The sequence below is a fragment of the Amborella trichopoda genome, chromosome 11 (genome assembly GCF_054954075.1).
Source record: "Amborella trichopoda isolate Santa Cruz 75 chromosome 11, AtrichopodaSantaCruz75HAP2 v2.0, whole genome shotgun sequence".
Taxonomy (NCBI): domain Eukaryota; kingdom Viridiplantae; phylum Streptophyta; class Magnoliopsida; order Amborellales; family Amborellaceae; genus Amborella; species Amborella trichopoda.
In genome coordinates, this window is record NC_142346.1 from 48,203,619 (window position 1) to 48,225,852 (window position 22,234).

General features: G+C 34.2%; 1 protein-coding gene across 10 annotated transcripts in view; it reads right to left on the reverse strand.

Moving 5' to 3' along the window:
• LOC18427805 (monooxygenase 1) overlaps nt 1-22,234 on the reverse strand; it is a 32,717-nt gene that overhangs the window by 9,100 nt on the left and 1,383 nt on the right. For 3 of the 10 annotated variants that reach the window (XM_088851266.1, XM_088851261.1, XM_088851263.1), the window contains one exon: nt 19,668-19,724. The exons of the other annotated variants lie outside the window; for them this stretch is intronic. The gene's annotated coding sequence lies outside the window, so the exon portion shown is untranslated. The remainder of the gene's footprint in view (nt 1-19,667; nt 19,725-22,234) is intronic. 10 annotated transcript variants of the gene reach the window in all.

Consider the following 22,234-nt stretch of genomic DNA (forward strand, 5'->3'; position numbering starts at 1 on the left):
TCTTTAATTTTGATTTGGTTGTATCATCTAAATTTAATGAATCTATTTTCTTTTTTAATTTACATTAATGTTTATAATGTCCTATTTTACCACACTTATAACATACTGGGAGTTTTTTCCTTTTCTTTGTATTTGGGGAAAATTTATTAATTAATTTTCTTTTGGATTTTTTATAATATTCTTTATCCTTATTCTTTCTCTTGGTTTTATATTTTTCTTTTTTGTAATCTGGCATATTTTTTCTATCTAAGTAATAGCCAAATTGCTCACAGAAATCTCCAAGTTCTTTTTTCTTTGTAAGCTTTTGTTTATCTATTTGTCTTTTTAATTTCATATCGGTGCATAGGGTTAAGCCTTCTGCACATATTTCTGTGGAGAGTTCTCCGAGTGTATATGATGAATATACTATTATTCCATTATGTTTCTTGCGAAGTCTTTCTTTGACTTTTTCTGCAAATAGATATGGAAGACCAGCTATAAATTTCTCCTTCCAATGATCTAGCTGACAGTCTTCTCGTATTAAAAGTCTTGAGAAAAATACATCTTTATACCATTTATAATGAGACAAAGTAGGACAGCGTAAGTTAGAGAGCAGATCTTCTGATCTTGCTGCTAGTAATGAGGTACTGCCTACAAAATGTAAAGTGATTGTGTATATCAAAGTATTGACAGCGTCACTTTCTGTATATATTACTTCTTGGTTTTGTTCATTTCTGCCTGTCCATTGTCTAATATTGTTTAAAATCCTTTGTTTGGTATCATCATCGACATAAAAATCCCACCATCCCCGTAACCATCCTGTAAATCCATTTACTATTGCTTTGGCAACTTCTTGATCATGGTTGCCTGCCATTTTATTTGCAGAGGCATACATGGTCATATGTCTCATGACATCTAATATTTTTAGTTCTGATAGACCATCGATTTGCCAATTGACTATAGATCTTCCGGAATAAGATACTGCCAGTTGTATTGAATCTTCTTCCATTTGAATATCAACAGGACTAGGTCTCTTATGATAGGGTAAGGCTGTTATGAGTTTCCAATATTTTCCATAAGCTATTTTATTGATAGTGTCCATTAGAGGTGTAGTATCCATAAATGGTTTTTCCTGATTTTGGATTGTATCCTCTATTATGGGTTCTTCCTCTGTGAGCATCATTGTTTCATGCTCAGGAATAACAGCTTTTCCTTTGTCAGATGACTCAGGTATTTGGGAAGTGATGGTTGGTGCAGGAATATTGATTTGAGGTGAAGGTATTCCTTTCAGATCTAGCTGGGATAGTTTTGATATTAATTGATCCATAAGGGATTTATTATTTTCTCCAATGTGGAATTTATTTTTATTCAACTCAGGAGGTGGTTTGAATAATACTGATTTAGGAATGGGAGATATAGTAGGTGTTTCTTTGGATACTATTCTCTCTATTCGTTTAGTTTGCTTTCCAAGAGATTGTAGATATAGATTTGTATAATTATTATGTTCTACAATATGAGGTATGTATTCCTGTTTTTTATTTATTTCTTTAGGTATGGCTTTGTATGGTGTAGCCACTATATCATAAAAGGATGAGGAGTGTACAGGTTTATTCTTTTTTGGAATACCTGCTTTAAGTATAATACTTTTCTCCGGTGGATGTGTACTAGCTGTTGTAGTACCATCAGTACTTATATAGGTTTTTTCTTCTATTGTTTGAATTTTATCGAATGAGGGAATAGTAATATTTTTTTCTAAACACATATCTTTGAGCCAGTGAAAAAATCCTATATTTAATCTTTCTTTATGTAAAAATTTATTATATTTTTTATGCAGTAATTCCAGTAGTCTAGGTGGCTGAAATCTTTTGTTCTTCAATTACTTTGTATTTGACTTCCTGTTTAAGTGTACAAAGAAATTTTTCTTTGTCTTGTAATTGGCTTTTGACATTATTCAATTCTTTTAATTTAGGTTTATGTATGAAGTTGAAATGTATTGGAATATTTTGAATTGTTGATGACATTCCTATTTCATCTATGGTTATAGGATACAGATTACTGATTGACTTAATCCTTTAACCATGATAAATGGTGTATCAATACATTAGTGATTATTACATACAGAGGTGTTGGATAATTTATATTTGATAAATAATCTACTGCCATCTGCTGTATTTAATATCTGAGTAGTTTTATCAAAATATTTTGAAGGTACAAGTCCTTCATTTATACAATTGAGGTCAGCTCCTGAGTCTATGAGAGCTGATGTTTCAAAACTATAATTTTTGGCAACAATGATTTTCACTTGGACAAACCATTTTTGTATAACTATTTTATTTATCAAATTAACTGAAGGAATTGGTATTGTTAATTCTTTTGAGGATTCAATAGTCTCTACTGGATCAATAGTCTCTATTGGATCAATAGTCTCTTTTGGATTATCGGTGATCAAATTATTAAATTCTATTTCGTCTGTCTCAGAATCCTGTTGAGACATTTGTTGTAATTCTAATATTTGAATTCTTCCTTTCAATTGTACTATTTCAGTTTTTATTTCTTTAATCTCTTTTTTGAGATCAGAGATTGTAGGTTCTTTTTGAGAAGTATGTTGATCACTTACTCTTTTGATAATAGCAGAGAAATTATATTCATCTGGATTTTTGATAATAGGTGATTTTGATTTATTTTTGGTAATATTGATAAATTGAGTAATGATAGCTCTTTTCTCATCAGGATCAGTTATTTTATCTATAATATCTAGAATAAAATTATCTTCCTGAGTAAGTGTATGAACATTATGTTGGGGTAATGGACACTTACAATCATCTGAGGATTCTGTATTGGTTTCAGTAGAAGAACTATCTGTTCCTATAAAATCAAGGTCGTTACTATCTATGTCTTCTGTATAAGATCCACTAGAAGTAGAAGTGGAAGAGGAAGAATCGTAGGAAATTATATTCTTTAATTTTGATTTGGTTGTATCATCTAAATTTAATGAATCTATTTTCTTTTTTAATTTACATTGGTGTTTATAATGTCCTATTTTACCACACTTATAACATACTGGGAGTTTTTTCCTTTTCTTTGTATTTGGGGAAAATTTATTAATTAATTTTCTTTTGGATTTTTTATATTATTCTTTATCCTTATTCTTTCTCTTGGTTTTATATTTTTCTTTTTTGTAATCTGGCATATTTTTTCTATCTAAGTAATAGCCAAATTGCTCACAGAAATCTCCAAGTTCTTTTTTCTTTGTGAGCTTTTGTTTATCTATTTGTCTTTAATTTCATATCGGTGCATAGGGCTAAGCCTTCTGCACATATTTCTGCGGAGAGTTCTCCGAGTGTATATGATGAATATACTATTATTCCATTATGTTTCTTGCGAAGTCTTTCTTTGACTTGTTCTGCAAATAGATATGGAAGACCAGCTATAAATTTCTCCTTCCAATGATCTAGCTGACAGTCTTCTCGTATTAAAAGTCTTGAGAAAAATACATCTTTATACCATTTATAATGAGACAAAGTAGGACAGCGTAAGTTAGAGAGCAGATCTTCTGATCTTGCTGCTAGTAATGAGGTACTGCCTACAAAATGTAAAGTGACTGTGTATATCAAAGTATTGACAGCGTCACTTTCTGTATATATTACTTCTTGGTTTTGTTCATTTCTGCCTGTCCATTGTCTAGTATTGTTTAAAATCCTTTGTTTGGTATCATCATCGACATAAAAATCCCACCATCCCCGTAACCATCCTGTAAATCCATTTACTATTGCTTTGGCAACTTCGTGATCATGGTTGCCTGCCATTTTATTTGCAGAGGCATACATGGTCATATGTCTCATGACATCTAATATTTTTAGTTCTGATAGACCATCGATTTGCCAATTGACTATAGATCTTCCGGAATAAGATACTGCCTGTTGTATTGAATCTTCTTCCATTTGAATATCAACAGGAGTAGGTCTCTTATGATAGGGTAAGGCTGTTATGGGTTTCCAATATTTTCCATAGGCTATTTTATTGAGAGTGTCAATTAGAGGTATAGTATCCATAAATGCTTTTTCCTGATTTTGGATTGTATCCTCTATTATGGGTTCTTCCTCTGTGAGCATCATTGTTTCATGCTCAGGAATAACAGCTTTTCCTTTGTCAGATGACTCAGGTATTTGGGAAGTGATGGTTGGTGCAGGAATATTGATTTGAGGTGAAGGTACTCCTTTCAGATCTAGCTGGGATAGTTTTGATATTAATTGATCCATAAGGGATTTGTTCAACTCAGGAGGTGGTTTGAATAATACTGATTTAGGAATGGGAGATATAGTAGGTGTTTCTTTGGATACTATTCTCTCTATTCGTTCAGTTTGCTTTCCAAGAGATTGTAGATATAGATTTGTATAATTATTCTGTTCTACAATATGAGGTATGTATTCCTGTTTTTTATTTATTTCTTTAGGTATGGCTTTGTATGGTGTAGCCACTATATCATAAAAGGATGAGGAGTGTACAGATTCATTCTTTTTTGGAATACCTGCTTTAAGTATAATACTTTTCTCCGGTGGATGTGTACTAGCTGTTGTAGTACCATCAGTACTTATATAGGTTTTTTCTTCTATTGTTTGAATTTTATCGAATGAGGGAATAGTAATATTTTTTTCTAAACACATATCTTTGAGCCAGTGAAAAAATCCTATATTTAATCTTTCTTTATGTAAAAATTTATTATATTTTTTATGTAGTAATTCCAGTAGTCTAGGTGGCTGAAATCTTTTTAAATACCATTCTCGGATATTTTTATTTTTTTCTGATAAATAATCTTTTTGAATAAAAGCTTTATTTATTTTTCTTTGTTTCCTTTCTAGCTTTGCTGCTAGATAGGCTGCTATATATTCTTCTTAATATTGAGTATTATCCTCTTCAAGTTGTAATGTACAAACTTGGAAGTCTTGTAATTCTTCTATACTGGGTTCAGTAGTAGAAGTTGTGGGATGAGGTTTTGATGTATATGTTGGAATTACAATATGATCTCTAGTCCTATGTGTGCCTTGAAATTGTATGTTTGAATTGGATGAATTAGATGAATTGGATGAGGACATTTGATTAGGAGGAGGTAAGATAATAACATTTGGGCTGTGAGAAATTGATTTTCTACTTGGTATGTTATGTTTACTATTTCTCTTCCTATTTATTTCAATATCATCCTGTACTTGTAAATTTGTATTTTGGAATTGTATTTCTACATTTCCATCTGTATGTTCTATGATATGGTTGGGAATATGATGTTGAGGAATTTCTTGTGGTTGATTGGCATTTTGTAATGCCCATGATTGGGGTAGAATTATATCTGACCATTTTACGGTTTTGGGAACTATCATATTAGATTTTTCTATATTTGTTTGGAACAAAATTGTTTGATCTTTTTGATCAAGTTTTAAGGTATTGGGACTTAATGTATTCATGACCTTATAGTATATTCTATAGACTATAGCAAGATTTTGTGAACCATGGACCATATTGAATCCATGTGTTTTGAGATTTATTGTCAATATATCTAGGATATTTGGGTTGGTTAAAGGAACAGAAAAATTAGGAAAACAGTTAAAATAAATTGGACCGCTACAAAAGGCTGGATTCAACCATGCCTAGTAGAGAGTCGGTGAATATATTGTGTCTTGTATCTCTTAGGCATACAAGCACAGAAGTGTTCAACCCTAGTCGGGTCAAAGGTTTGACGGCTATTTGAATGAGGCCAATGTGTAAATATTTGTAATTATTTTCTTTATGTTTTTCTATTACTTTTTTCGAGAGTAGGTGAAAGTCTTCTTGATGTTGTGTTACTAATAGACTTTCTTCTACAGTCTTGATGGCATAACCCATCTTAAGTTTAAATGATCCTTTATTATAGACATCATGAATTGGTACCTTAGGAATATTCCAATTTTGAATATTTTCCTCAATATCATTTATAATAATTTGTTCTTTATTCTTAACTCTAAGTTTTGAAGGTGAAGGTACAGTTTTACCAGTAAGATTCTTTATGAGATTTGCCATTCGTAGGTTGCGGATAATGACAATCTGGACATTCAGTGGCCTTAGCTTTTTTCCCTAAGCGGCTCTCCTGGCCTTGGCGGTACTTTTCGCATCGGCTTTCACTTGTCTCTTGTCTTAACTCTCGGACCAACTTTCTTGGTGGTTAATCTCACTTGGTTTCTTATGGTAGAATGTATCTTTATCTTAACCTATGGAGTGAAAAGAACAGTTTTACAAATTCTGCAGTTGTAACTGTTTGCACAGTTCCACTGTGGAATAGTTCTACTGTTGTAATTTGTTTTGGCAGTGTATCACTGTATGGCTCTGATACCACTTTGCGCTAGGATCTACAACACTGTCATTTGCGTCGTTTTGACGACTTTTTATTTATTGGATTTTATGTTTCACGTTTTCAAGATTATTGGAGAGATTATGATCAGAAATTATAACAAGTATGTAAACAGCAAGCTGTTGTACTGTATTAATGATTGTAAAATTCTATAATAATTTAGACAGAATAATATGATTCCTATGAACGGAACTATTGAGATATCAAGCACTATCCACTGGGCATAACTAGTGTTGCCTATTTTGATATTAAATAAAATATTAAATTGCATATCAGGCAATCATAAATTTATACTAACAGGTAGATAGAAAGTCACACTAGCATACTTTATTAATATTCACATCTGCTTACAGGTTTCAGGATGAAAACAGGGAGATATTACAGAGAAAAGAAAGAAAGATATTACATGAAAACATGAAATAAAATAGAGAAATAAAACAGAGAGGGATAAAACAGAGTGGAGTAAGCTAGAATGAAAGTAAGAGACCTACTGAGCACACAAACAGTAACTGGAAAATAATTTCCAGTGATGAGGGCAATACGAAGGTAAATCTGTGATATTACAATCACACATAAGTGTAGAGTGAGGTAAGAGAGAACCTGGTTGAGCTATGAGGGCGAAGATAGCTTCAGATAGGAACGGTATGAACTGTTGCAGAGGTTTGCACAGGTGTATGATGGCAGAGGTTTGGTTGTGATAACAGGATTGTTGCGGTTTAAGGTTCAGAGGTCTGGTTCAAGGTTCAGAGGCTCAGTCGAGGTAACAGGGTTACAGAAGTCTGTGGCTTGATAGAGGTAACAGGGTTACAGATGCTGCTGAGGTTTTAGAAGGCTCAGAGGTTTTAGAAGGCTTAGAGGTTTCAGAAGGCTTAGGCTTCGGAGGCTGAAGATAGGAGAATAGGGGAGAAGTTAGGCCCTTGCCCTGAAGACGAGAAGGGGCTTTCCTTTTATAAGGCTTGAAGGGAATCTTTTAGGCTCAGATGGACCAGCTGGCAAAGCATAGTCGGCAAGAGAAGACAAAAGAGAGAGGGTGCCGGCAGGATGCGACAAAGGAGAGAGGATAGAGTGTCGGCAGGATGCGACGAAGGAGAGAGGACAGAGTGTCGGCAAGATGCGACAAAGGAGGGAGAGAGAGATGCTAGTGGACAAAAGTAAGAGCATAAGAGGATGCTCTTTGTGCAAAAAGACAAAAAGTAAAAGCATCTATGCACAGTGGCTCTTTTGGCCTTATTACAAGTGTTTGCTGTCGGTGGTGGGACCCTTGTTTGTCCCATATGATGTCTTGTTATTGTCGCTTATTGCTTCTGGATGGTGATGTCATGGATGATGAATTCGTGGTCTCTGACTGAATTCTTCTGGATCATCCTCTTCCGGATCCGTTTCTTCTGGATCTGTTTCTTCTGGATCCTTCTGACTGAGTTGGAGGTACCTATTGGTGTGCAATGGAGAAGACTGAACTGTTTCTTCGGAAGATGTAGGTTTTCTTCCTGCTTCAGCAAAGATTTCTTTCATTTGTTTCTCCAGTTCTTCTTTGGAGGCATGTGGGTTGGTTTGAAGCATATTTCTAAGGTAGGTTGGAAAATCAAAAGAAGTGTTTGGAGTATTTGGGTTTTCTTGGTATATAGGTGCTTTAGGTGGTATTCTTTTTGGAGTGGTTTTGGTGAGATCCATTTGAAAGATATCCCACCATTTCACAGAGATGGTTTTTCCCAAACGAGGGATGTATGTATAATCATTGGAAGTATTGGGTGATATGGTATAATCCCATTTCATAATCCAAGGGATTTGATACAGGTCCATGAAATAAAGGTGAGTGTCAACTGAATTATTGATATTATTATATTGTATAAATTGCTCCTGCAACTCCTTAAAAGCAGGAGGTAAAATCATAGCAGTTGATCCCCACACGAAATACCAGTTTTGAAACCAAGTGGGGAACCTTTCAAAAATTGGTAGCCGGAACTGTAAATACCAGCTATGAGTATTATTAGGGTTTTGATAATAGAAAAATTTGTGCCAAGCTTCTATGTACTCAGCATATTTGAAATACTTATAAGAAAATTCAGGATTTTGTAATTTCTTTCCTTGTGCGGGATTAGAAGCCCACTCAGTATAAGAAAGCAATTTCTTTATCTGTACTTTTGAATAGGCTATGATTCGGGTATTCTGTTGAAAGTAGTGGACAACAGAGATGGACCCTGTTTCCATTAGAATGGCTTCGTAATACTCTCGGGTCTTAACCCCATTGATAGGATTAAGATGATTTAGTAGGTATAACGGTGCAAGCTTGCTTGGATCCATGTGAACCCGATGTTCATCAATGGCAATGTCCATCAGAAAGGCTCTTTCAATGTATTCTGATCTTGGAGTGTTGGTAGGAAGAGTGGATTTTGACTGGGCTGGTGAAAAGGTAGGAATTGAAGTTCGAGCTTCTGGGTATGTAATTTGATGAACTGGGGATTGAGATGGTGAGCGAATATTCAGGGGTGAAGGTTCCCCTTCATATGGAACTAAAGAATGCATGGGTTGTTTTCCCCGGCGAGTATTGCCTCGGGAGCCCATATTTAAGGATGAAAGATCCTTATCAGATAGATTATCTTGGTATAATTGAAGTGCAAGTGAAAGTGGTGATTCGTCGTTGGCGTCAGTGTTGCCCCCCTTTGCAAAAATTCACGGGTCAGAAAATCGGGTAAAGAATTAGAAGACCCGGGAAGATGTTCAATAGAGAAGTCGAAGGCAGAGAGAATAGCCTGCCAGCGGGCAAATATTTGTTTCGAAATTAAATGAACACTGTCATTTGCGTCGTTTTGACGACTTTTTATTTATTGGATTTTATGTTTCAGGTTTTCAAGATTATTTGAGAGATTATGATCAGAAATTATAACAAGTATGTAAACAGCAAGCTGTTGTACTGTATTAATGATTGTAAAATTCTATAATAATTTAGACAGAATAATATGATTCCTATGAACGGAACTATTGAGATATCAAGCACTATCCACTGGGCATAACTAGTGTTGCCTATTTTGATATTAAATAAAATTTTAAATTGCATATCAGGCAATCATAAATTTATACTAACAGGTAGATAGAAAGTCACACTAGCATACTTTATTAATATTCACATCTGCTTACAGGTTTCAAGATGAAAACAGGGAGATATTACAGAGAAAAGAAAGAAAGATATTACATGAAAACAGGAAATAAAATAGAGAAATAAAACAGAGAGGGATAAAACAGAGCGGTGTAAGCTAGAACGAAAGTAAGAGACTTACTGAGCACACAAACAGTAACTGGAAAATAATTTCCAGTGATGAGGGCAATACGAAAGTAAATCTGTGATATTACAATCACACATAAGTATAGAGTGAGGTAAGAGAGAACCTGGTTGAGCTATGAGGGCGAAGATAGCTTCAGATAGGAACGGTATGAACTGTTGCAGAGGTTTGCACAGGTGTATGATGGCAGAGGTTTGGTTGTGATAACAGGATTGTTGCGGTTTAAGGTTCAGAGGTCTGGTTCAAGGTTCAGAGGTCTGGTTCAAGTGCAGAGGCTCAGTCGAGGTAACAGGGTTACAGAAGTCTGTGGCTTGGTAGAGGTAACAGGGTTACAGATGGTTCAAGTGCAGAGGCTCAGTCGAGGTAACAGGGTTACAGAAGTCTGTGGCTTGGTAGAGGTAACAGGGTTGCAGAAGCTGCTGAGGTTTTAAAAGGCTCAGAGGTTTTAGAAGGCGTAGAGGTTTCAGAAGGCTTAGGCTTCGGAGGTTGAAGAGAGGAGAAGAGGGGAGAAGTTAGGCCCTTCCGCTGAAGACGAGAAGGGGCTTTCCTTTTATAAGGCTTGAAGGGAATCTTTTACGCTCAGATGGACCAGCTGGCAAAGCATAGTCGGCAAGAGAAGACAAAAGAGAGAGGGTGTCGGCAGGATGCGACAAAGGAGAGAGGACAGAGTGTCGGCAGGATGCGACGAAGGAGAGAGGACAGAGTGTCGGCAAGATGCGACAAAGGAGGGAGAGAGAGATGCTAGTGGACAAAAGTAAGAGCATAAGAGGATGCTCTTTGTGCAAAAAGACAAAAATAAAAAAGTAAAAGCATCTATGCACAGTGGCTCTTTTGGCCTTATTACAAGTGGAGTACAGTGTTTGCTGTCGGTGGTGGGACCCTTGTTTGTCCCATATGATGTCTTGTTATTGTCGCTTATTGCTTCTGGATGGTGATGTCATGGATGATGAATTCGTGGTCTCTGACTGAATTCTTCTGGATCATCCTCTTCCGGATCCGTTTCTTTTGGATCTGTTTCTTCTGGATCCTTCTGACTGAGTTGGAGGTACCTATTGGTGTGCAATGGAGAAGACTGAACTGTTTCTTCGGAAGATGTAGGTTTTCTTCCTGCTTCAGCAAAGATTTCTTTCATTTGTTTCTCCAGTTCTTCTTTGGAGGCATGTGGGTTGGTTTGAAGCATATTTCTAAGGTAGGTTGGAAAATCAAAAGAAGTGTTTGGAGTATTTGGGTTTTCTTGGTATATAGGTGCTTTAGGTGGTATTCTTTTTGGAGTGGTTTTGGTGAGATCCATTTGAAAGATATCCCACCATTTCACAGAGATGGTTTTTCCCAAACGAGGGATGTATGTATAATCATTGGAAGTATTGGGTGATATGGTATAATCCCATTTCATAATCCAAGGGATTTGATACAGGGCCATGAAGTAAAGGTGAGTGTCAACTGAATTATTGATATTATTATATTGTATAAATTGCTTCTGCAACTCCTTAAAAGCAGGAGGTAAAATCATAGCAGTTGATCCCCACACGAAATACCAGTTTTGAAACCAAGTGGGGAACCTTTCAAAAATTGGTAGCCGGAACTGTAAATACCAGCTATGAGTATTATTAGGGTTTTGATAATAGAAAAATTTGTGCCAAGCTTCTATGTACTCAGCATATTTGAAATACTTATAAGAAAATTCAGGATTTTGTAATTTCTTTCCTTGTGCGGGATTAGAAGCCCACTCAGTATAAGAAAGCAATTTCTTTATCTGTACTTTTGAATAGGCTATGATTCGGGTATTCTGTTGAAAGTAGTGGACAACAGAGATGGACCCTGTTTCCATTAGAATGGCTTCGTAATACTCTCGGGTCTTAACCCCATTGATAGGATTAAGATGATTTAGTAGGTATAATGGTGCAAGCTTGCTTGGATCTATGTGAACCTGATGTTCATCAATGGTAATGTCCATCAGAAAGGCTCTTTCAATGTATTCTGATCTTGGAGTGTTGGTAGGAAGAGTGGATTTTGACTGGGCTGGTGAAAAGGTAGGAATTGAAGTTCGAGCTTCTGGTTATGTAATTTGATGAACTAGGGATTGAGATGGTGAGCAAATATTCAGGGGTGAAGGTTCCCCTTCATATGGAAAGCAAATGACAGTGTTAAAATGCTATTTCTTTTCGACACATTTCCAATAAAACAGTATTCATTTGTATTAGCCTAGCTTTGGTAGGGATTTGGCTTTCAGTAAAGTTTGATTCATATGGTAAGCTTATACTATGTTTTTTCCTATCCCAAAAAGCATTAGGATGTTCACTACAGATTGATGTTTCTATTTGGTTTTGTATTGATTGAATTTTTTGTTGTATTGAAGGCGTTTGTATTTGTTCTTCAATTACTTTGTATTTGACTTCCTGTTTAAGTGTACAAAGAAATTTTTCTTTGTCTTGTAATTGGCTTTTGACATTATTCAATTCTTTTAATTTAGGTTTATGTATGAAGTTGAAATGTATTGGAATATTTTGAATTGTTGATGACATTCCTGTTTCATCTATGGTTATAGGATACATCAATGTTAGGAATGGAACTCCTAGAATTACTGATTGACTTAATCCTTTAACCATGATAAATGCTGTATCAATACATTGGTGATTATTACATACAGAGGCGTTGGATAATTTATATTTGATAAATAATCTACTGCCATCTGCTGTATTTAATATCTGAGTAGTTTTATCAAAATATTTCGAAGGTACAAGTCCTTCATTTATACAATTGAGGTCAGCTCCTGAGTCTAAGAGAGCTGATGTTTCAAAACTATAATTTTTGGCAATAATGATTTTTAGTTCTGATAGACCATCGATTTGCTAATTGACTATAGATCTTCCGGAATAAGATACTGCCTGTTGTATTGAATCTTCTTCCATTTGAATATCAACAGGAGTAGGTCTCTTATGATAGGGTAAGGCTGTTATGGGTTTCCAATATTTTCCATAAGCTATTTTATTGATAGTGTCCATTAGAGGTGTAGTATCCATAAATGCTTTTTCCTGATTTTGGATTGTATCCTCTATTATGGGTTCTTCCTCTGTGAGCATCATTGTTTCATGCTCAGGAATAACAGCTTTGCCTTTGTCAGATGACTCAGGTATTTGGGAAGTGATGGTTGGTGCAGGAATATTGATTTGAGGTGAAGGTACTCCTTTCAGATCTAGCTGGGATAGTTTTGATATTAATTGATCCATAAGGGATTTATTATTTTCTCCAATGTGGAATTTATTTTTACTCAACTCAGGAGGTGGTTTGAATAATACTGATTTAGGAATGGGAGATATAGTAGGTGTTTCTTTAGATACTATTCTCTCCATTCGTTCAGTTTGCTTTCCAAGAGATTGTAGATATAGATTTGTATAATTATTCTGTTCTACAATATGAGGTATGTATTCCTGTTTTTTATTTATTTCTTTAGGTATGGCTTTGTATGGTGTAGCCACTATATCATAAAAGGATGAGGAGTGTACAGGTTCATTCTTTTTTGGAATACCTGCTTTAAGTATAATACTTTTCTCCGGTGGATGTGTACTAGCTGTTGTAGTACCATCAGTACTTATATAGGTTTTTTCTTCTATTGTTTGAATTTTATCGAATGAGGGAATAGTAATATTTTTTTCTAAACACATATCTTTGAGCCAGTGAAAAAATCCTATATTTAATCTTTCTTTATGTAAAAATTTATTATATTTTTTATGTAGTAATTCCAGTAGTCTAGGTGGCTGAAATCTTTTTAAATACCATTCTCGGATATTTTTATTTTTTTCTGATAAATAATCTTTTTGAATAAAAGCTTTATTTATTTTTCTTTGTTTCCTTTCTAGCTTGGCTGCTAGATAGGCTGCTATATAAACAGGGTCCATCTCTGTTGTCCACTACTTTCAACAGAATACCCGAATCATAGCTTATTCAAAAGTACAGATAAAGAAACTGCTTTCTTATACTGAGTGGGGTTCTAATCCCGCACAAGGAAAGAAATTACAAAATCCTGAATTTTCTTATAAGTATTTCAAATATGCTGAGTACATAGAAGCTTGGCACAAATTTTTCTATTATCAAAACCCTAATAATACTCATAGCTGGTATTTACAGTTCCGGCTACCAATTTTTGAAAGGTTCCCCACTTGGTTTCAAAACTGGTATTTCGTGTGGGGATCAACTGCTATGATTTTACCTCCTGCTTTTAAGGAGTTGCAGGAGCAATTTATACAATACAATAATATCAATAATTCAGTTGACACTCACCTTTACTTCATGGCCCTGTATCAAATCCCTTGGATTATGAAATGGGATTATACCATATCACCCAATACTTCCAATGATTATACATACATCCCTTGTTTGGGAAAAACCATCTCTGTGAAATGGTGGGATATCTTTCAAATGGATCTCACCAAAACCACTCCAAAAAGAATACCACCTAAAGCACCTATATACCAGGAAAACCCAAATACTCCAAACACTTCTTTTGATTTTCCAACCTACCTTAGAAATATGCTTCAAACCAACCCACATGCCTCCAAAGAAGAACTGGAGAAACAAATGAAAGAAATCTTTGCTGAAGCAGGAAGAAAACCTACATCTTCCGAAGAAACAGTTCAGTCTTCTCCATTGCATACCAATAGGTACCTCCAACTCAATCAGAAGGATCCAAAAGAAACAGATCCAGAAGAAACGGATCCGGAAGAGGATGATCCAGAAGAATTCAGTCAGAGACCATAAATTCATCATCCATGACATCACCATCCAGAAGCAATAAGCGACAATAACAAGACATCATATGGGACAAACAAGGGTCCCACCACCGACAGCAAACACTGTACTCCACTTGTAATAAGGCCAAAAGAGCCACTGTGCATAGATGCTTTTACTTTTTTATTTTTGTCTTTTTGCACAAAGAGCATCCTCTTATGCTCTTACTTTTGTCCACTAGCATCTCTCTCTCCCTCCTTTGTCGCATCTTGCCGACACTCTGTCCTCTCTCCTTCGTCGCATCCTGCCGACACTCTGTCCTCTCTCCTTTGTCGCATCCTGCCGACACCCTCTCTCTTTTGTCTTCTCTTGCCGACTATGCTTTGCCAGCTGGTCCATCTGAGCCTAAAAGATTCCCTTCAAGCCTTATAAAAGGAAAGCCCCTTCTCGTCTTCAGCGGAAGGGCCTAACTTCTCCCCTCTTCTCCTATCTTCAACCTCCGAAGCCTAAGCCTTCTGAAACCTCTAAGCCTTCTAAAACCTCTGAGCCTTCTAAAACCTCAGCAGCTTCTGCAACCCTGTTACCTCTACCAAGCCACAGACTTCTGTAACCCTGTTACCTCGATTGAGCCTCTGCACTTGAACCATCTGTAACCCTGTTACCTCTACCAAGCCACAGACTTCTGTAACCCTGTTACCTCGACTGAGCCTCTGCACTTGAACCAGACCTCTGAACCTTGAACCAGACCTCTGAACCTTAAACCGCAACAATCCTGTTATCACAACCAAACCTCTGCCATCATACACCTGTGCAAACCTCTGCAACAGTTCATACCGTTCCTATCTGAAGCTATCTTCGCCCTCATAGCTCAACCAGGTTCTCTCTTACCTCAGTCTATACTTATGTGTGATTGTAATATCACAGATTTACCTTCGTATTGCCCTCATCACTGGAAATTATTTTTCAGTTACTGTTTGTGTGCTCAGTAAGTCTCTTACTTTCGTTCTAGCTTATTCCGCTCTATTTTATCCCTCTCTGTTTTATTTCTCTATTTTATTTCCTGTTTTCATGTAATATCTTTCTTTCTTTTCTCTGTAATATCTCCCTGTTTTCATCTTGAAACCTGTAAGCAGATGTGAATATTAATAAAGTATGCTAGTGTGACTTTCTATCTACCTGTTAGTATAAATTTATGATTGCCTGATATGCAATTTAATATTTTATTTAATATCAAAATAGGCAACACTAGTTATGCCCAGTGGATAGTGCTTGATATCTCAATAGTTTCGTTCATAGGAATCATATTATTCTGTCTAAATTATTATAGAATTTTACAATCATTAATACAGTACAACAGCTTGCTGTTTACATACTTGTTATAATTTCTGATCATAATCTCTCAAATAATCTTGAAAACCTGAAACATAAAATCCAATAAATAAAAAGTCGTCAAAACGACGCAAATGACAGTGCTGTAGATCCTGGCGCAAAGTGGTATCAGAGCCATACAGTGATATACTGTCAAAACAAATTACAACAGTAGAACTATTCCACAGTGGAACTGTGCAAACAGTTACAACTGCAGAATTTGTAAAACTGTTCTTTTCACTCCATAGGTTAAGATAAAGATACATTCTACCATAAGAAACCAAGTGAGATTGACCACCAAGAAAGTTGGTCCGAGAGTTAAGACAAGAGACAAGTGAAAGCCGATGCGAAAAGTACCGCCAAGGCCAGGAGAACCGCTTAGGGAAAAAAGCTAAGGCCACTGAATGTCCAGATTGTCATTATCCGCAACCTACGGATGGCAAATCTCATAAAGAATCTTACTGGTAAAACTGTACCTTCACCTTCAAAACTTAGAGTTAAGAATAAAGAACAAATTATTATAAATGATATTGAGGAAAATATTCAAAATTGGAATATTCCTAAGGTACCAATTCATGATGTCTATAATAAAGGATCATTTAAACTTAAGATGGGTTATGCCATCAAGACTGTAGAAGAAAGTCTATCAGTAACACAACATCAACCGACCCAAATATTCTAGATATATTGACAATAAATCTCAAAACACATGGATTCAATATGGTCCATGGTTCACAAAATCTTGCTATAGTCTATAGAATATACTATAAGGTCATGAATACTTTAAGTCCCAATACCTTAAAACTTGATCAAAAAGATCAAACAATTTTGTTCCAAACAAATATAGAAAAATCTAATATGATAGTTCCCAAAACCATAAAATGGTCAGGTATAATTCTACCCCAATCATGGGCATTACAAAATGCCAATCAACCACAAGAAATTCCTCAACATCATATTCCCAACCATATCATAGAACATACAGATGGAAATGTAGAAATACAATTCCAAAATACAAATTTACAAGTACAGGATGATATTGAAATAAATAGGAAGAGAAATAGTAAACATAACATGCCAAGTAGAAAATCAATTTCTCACAGCCCAAATGCTATTATCTTACCTCCTCCTAATCAAATGTCCTCATCCAATTCATCTAATTCATCCAATTCAAACATACAATTTCAAGGCACACATAGGACTAGAGATCATATTGTAATTCCAACATATACATCAAAACCTCATCCCACAACTTCTAATACTGAACCTAGTATAGAAGAATTACAAGACTTCCAAGTTTGTACTAAGCCTGCTTAGCTTACAGCATGGATAAATATATTTATATGTTTAATGTGTTGGTCTATAGATTCAGAGAATATTAAGACATCATCAATATAGACTATCATGAAATGGTAGTAAGAGTTGAATACATCGTTCATTATTTTTTGAAATTCTGATGGTGCATTCTTTAAACCGAAAGGCATTACATTCCATTCGTATTGACCAAATGGAACATTAAATGGAGTTTTATATTTATCTTGTTCTTGGATCTGGATTTGTCAGTATCCTGATTTCATATCAAATTTTGAAAATATACATGCTTGAGCAACTCTATCTAATAAATCTTTTTTATTTGGAATTGGGTATCTTATCCATTTTAACACTTTATTTAATGGTTTATAATTTATAACTAATCTAGGAACTCCTCTTTCTTTTTCAGCATTTTTATTAACATAAAAAGCTGCACAACTCCAAGGTGAAGAACTTGGTCGTATGAGCTTTCTGTGTAGGAGTTCTGCTATTTCTTTTCGACACATTTCCAATAAAACAGTATTCATTTGTATTGGCCTAGCTTTGGTAGGGATTTGGCTTTCAGTAAAGTTTGATTCATATGGTAAGCTTATACTATGTTTTTTCCTATCCCAAAAAGCATTAGGATGTTCACTACAGATTGATGTTTCTATTTGGTTTTGTATTGATTGAATTTTTTGTTGTATTGAAGGCGTTTGTATTTGTTCTTCAATTACTTTGTATTTGACTTCCTGTTTAAGTGTACAAAGAAATTTTTCTTTGTCTTGTAATTGGCTTTTGACATTATTCAATTCTTTTAATTTAGGTTTATGTATGAAGTTGAAATGTATTGGAATATTTTGAATTGTTGATGACATTCCTGTTTCATCTATGGTTATAGGATACAGCAATGTTAGGAATGGAACTCCTAGAATTACTGATTGACTTAATCCTTTAACCATGATAAATGGTGTATCAATACATTGGTGATTATTACATACAGAGGCGTTGGATAATTTATATTTGATAAATAATCTACTGCCATCTGCTGTATTTAATATCTGAGTAGTTTTATCAAAATATTTTGAAGGTACAAGTCCTTCATTTATACAATTGAGGTCAGCTCCTGAGTCTATGAGAGCTGATGTTTCAAAACTATAATTTTTGGCAACAATGATTTTCACTTGGACAAACCATTTTTGTATAACTATTTTATTTATCAAATTAACTGAAGGAATTGGTATTGTTAATTCTTTTGAGGATTCAATAGTCTCTATTGGATTATCAGTGATCAAATTATTAAATTCTATTTCGTCTGTCTCAGAATCCTGTTGAGACATTTGTTGTAATTCTAATATTTGAATTCTTCCTTTCAATTGTACTATTTCAGTTTTTATTTCTTTAATCTCTTTTTTAAGATCAAAAGATTTTATTCCAAACAAATATAGAAAAATCTAATATGATAGTTCCCAAAACCATAAAATGGTCAGATATAATTCTACCCCAATCATGGGCATTACAAAATGCCAATCAACCACAAGAAATTCCTCAACATCATATTCCCAACCATATCATAGAACATACAGATGGAAATGTAGAAATACAATTCCAAAATACAAATTTACAAGTACAGGATGATATTGAAATAAATAGGAAGAGAAATAGTAAACATAACATACCAAGTAGAAAATCAATTTCTCACAGCCCAAATGTTATTATCTTACCTCCTCCTAATCAAATGTCCTCATCCAATTCATCTAATTCATCCAATTCAAACATACAATTTCAAGGCACACATAGGACTAGAGATCATATTGTAATTCCAACATATACATCAAAACCTCATCCCACAACTTCTAATACTGAACCCAGTATAGAAGAATTACAAGACTTCCAAGTTTGTACATTACAACTTGAAGAGGATAATACTCAATATTCAGAAGAATATATAGCAGCCTATCTAGCAGCCAAGCTAGAAAGGAAACAAAGAAAAATAAATAAAGCTTTTATTCAAAAATATTATTTATCAGAAAAAAATAAAAAGATCCGAGAATGGTATTTAAAAAGATTTCAGCCACCTAGACTACTGGAATTACTACATAAAAAATATAATAAATTTTTACATAAAGAAAGATTAAATATAGGATTTTTTCACTGGCTCAAAGATATGTGTTTAGAAAAAAATATTACTATTCCCTCATTCGATAAAATTCAAACAATAGAAGAAAAAACCTATATAAGTACTGATGGTACTACAACAGCTAGTACACATCCACCGGAGAAAAGTATTATACTTAAAGCAGGTATTCCAAAAAAGAATGAACCTGTACACTCCTCATCCTTTTATGATATAGTGGCTACACTATACAAAGCCATACCTAAAGAAATAAATAAAAAACAGGAATACATACCTCATATTGTAGAACAGAATAATTATACAAATCTATATCTACAATCTCTTGGAAAGCAAACTGAACGAATAGAGAGAATAGTATCCAAAGAAACACCTACTATATCTCCCATTCCTAAATCAGTATTATTCAAACCACCTCCTGAGTTGAATAAAAATAAATTCCACATTGGAGAAAATAATAAATCCCTTATGGATCAATTAATATCAAAACTATCCCAGCTAGATCTGAAAGGAGTACCTTCACCTCAAATCAATATTCCTGCACCAACCATCACTTCCCAAATACCTGAGTCATCTGACAAAGGAAAAGCTGTTATTCCTGAGCATGAAACAATGATGCTCACAGAGGAAGAACCCATAATAGAGGATACAATCCAAAATCAGGAAAAAACATTTATGGATACTACACCTCTAATGGACACTATCAATAAAATAGCTTATGGAAAATATTGGAAACCCATAACAGCCTTACCCTATCATAAGAGACCTACTCCTGTTGATATTCAAATGGAAGAAGATTCAATACAACAGGCAGTATCTTATTCCGGAAGATCTATAATCAATTGGCAAATCGATGGTCTATCAGAACTAAAAATATTAGATGTCATGAGACCTATGACCATGTATGCCTCTGCAAATAAAATGGCAAGCAACCATGATCAAGAAGTTGCGAAAGCAATAGTAAATGGATTTACAGGATGGTTACGGGGATGGTGGGATTTTTATGTCGATGATGATACCAAACAAAGGATTTTAAACAATACTAGACAATGGACAGGCAGAAATGAACAAAACCAAGAAGTAATATATACAGAAAGTGACGCTGTCAATACTTTGATATACACAATCACTTTACATTTTGTAGGCAGTACCTCATTACTAGCAGCAAGATCAGAAGATCTGCTCTCTAACTTACGCTGTCCTACTTTGTCTCATTATAAATGGTATAAAGATGTATTTTTCTCAAGACTTTTAATACGAGAAGACTGCCAGCTAGATCATTGGAAGGAGAAATTTATAGCTGGTCTTCCATATCTATTTGCAGAAAAAGTCAAAGAAAGACTTCGCAAGAAACATAATGGAATAATAGTATATTCATCATATACACTCGGAGAACTCTCCGCAGAAATATGTGCAGAAGGCTTAGCCCTATGCACCGATATGAAATTAAAAAGACAAATAGATAAACAAAAGCTCACAAAGAAAAAAGAACTTGGAGATTTCTGTGAGCAATTTGGCTATTACTTAGATAGAAAAAATATGCCAGATTACATCATAAAGAAGAAGAAAAAATACAAAAAAGAAAAATATAAAACCAAGAGAAAGAATAAGGATAAAGAATATTATAAAAAATCCAAAAGAAAATTAATTAATAAATTTTCCCCAAATACAAAGAAAAGGAAAAAACTCCCAGTATGTTATAAGTGTGGTAAAATAGGACATTATAAACACCAATGTAAATTAAAAAAGAAAATAGATTCATTAAATTTAGATGATACAACCAAATCAAAATTAAAGAATATAATTTCCTACGATTCTTCCTCTTCCACTTCTACTTCTAGTGGATCTTATACAGAAGACATAGATAGTAACGACCTTGATTTTATAGGAACAGATAGTTCTTCTACTGAAACCAATACAGAATCCTCAGAGGATTGTAAGTGTCCATTACCCCAACATAATGTTCATACACTTACTCAGGAAGATAATTTTATAGATAAAATAACTGATCCTGATAAGAAAAGTACTCAATTTATCAATATTACCAAAAATAAATCAAAATCACCTATTATAAAAAATCCAGATGAATATAATTTCTCTGCTATTATCAAAAGAGTAAGTGATCAACATACTTCTCAAAAAGAACCTACAATCTCTGATCTCAAAAAAGAGATTAAAGAAATATATATATATATATATATATATATATATATATATATATATATATATATATATATATATATATATATATATATATATATATATATATATATATATATATATATATATATATATATATATATATAAGATTAGGAAGCTCTAATCTTATATATATGCAGCTTACTAATTAGGTAATTTTTGGAGATAATTTATTTGTATTGATGTTTTCCCATAAACATTTTTTATTATAGAAAGTGAATGAACTAAGTAACATTCAATGGTACGTGCAGTTCTCATTATTTTAAGAATCTCAACTATAGGAATTCATGAAATTAGGTGAATGGTACTTAAATTAAGCTAATATCTACATGGCGAACTCTAAGATGAAATTTGTTCGTCAAAGCATTTAAATGTTATAAATGGGAAAGTATATAATAAGATCATTTATTTTTGGTAGGTCTATCAGTCAATCTCAAAGTTCAAAGTAAAATTGTTTTAATTTTATGATACAAAGCTGTCGGATTTGATATCGGACGACTTGAAGTGATTGTGGCTTCTTTGTGAGGTTGGCAACAGGCTAGGTAGCTCACCCCGGGCCCCAAAAAACATAAAATTGGGTTTGGGCCACAAAATTTGGCCCTAGAGTCTGTGCTGGGGCAAGGGCCAATGATAGGCAAGCTCGGATGGGCTTGTCCGAACCATAGTTAGCAAATCGGCGATTAATTGTCACTTTTTTTGTTAAAAATGGTATTTTTTTGAAAAGTTTGTCAAAAAAAGCGTTTTTTTCATGATAACGTTAAAAACACATTTTGTTGGAGAATGAATAAAATGGCCCTTTTCATTCTTTTGGGTTTTTCTCTATAACATCGGAAAAAAGATTGTGGTTAAATGGGGGTTTTATCTGTAAGTTGCATGTTTCAAAAG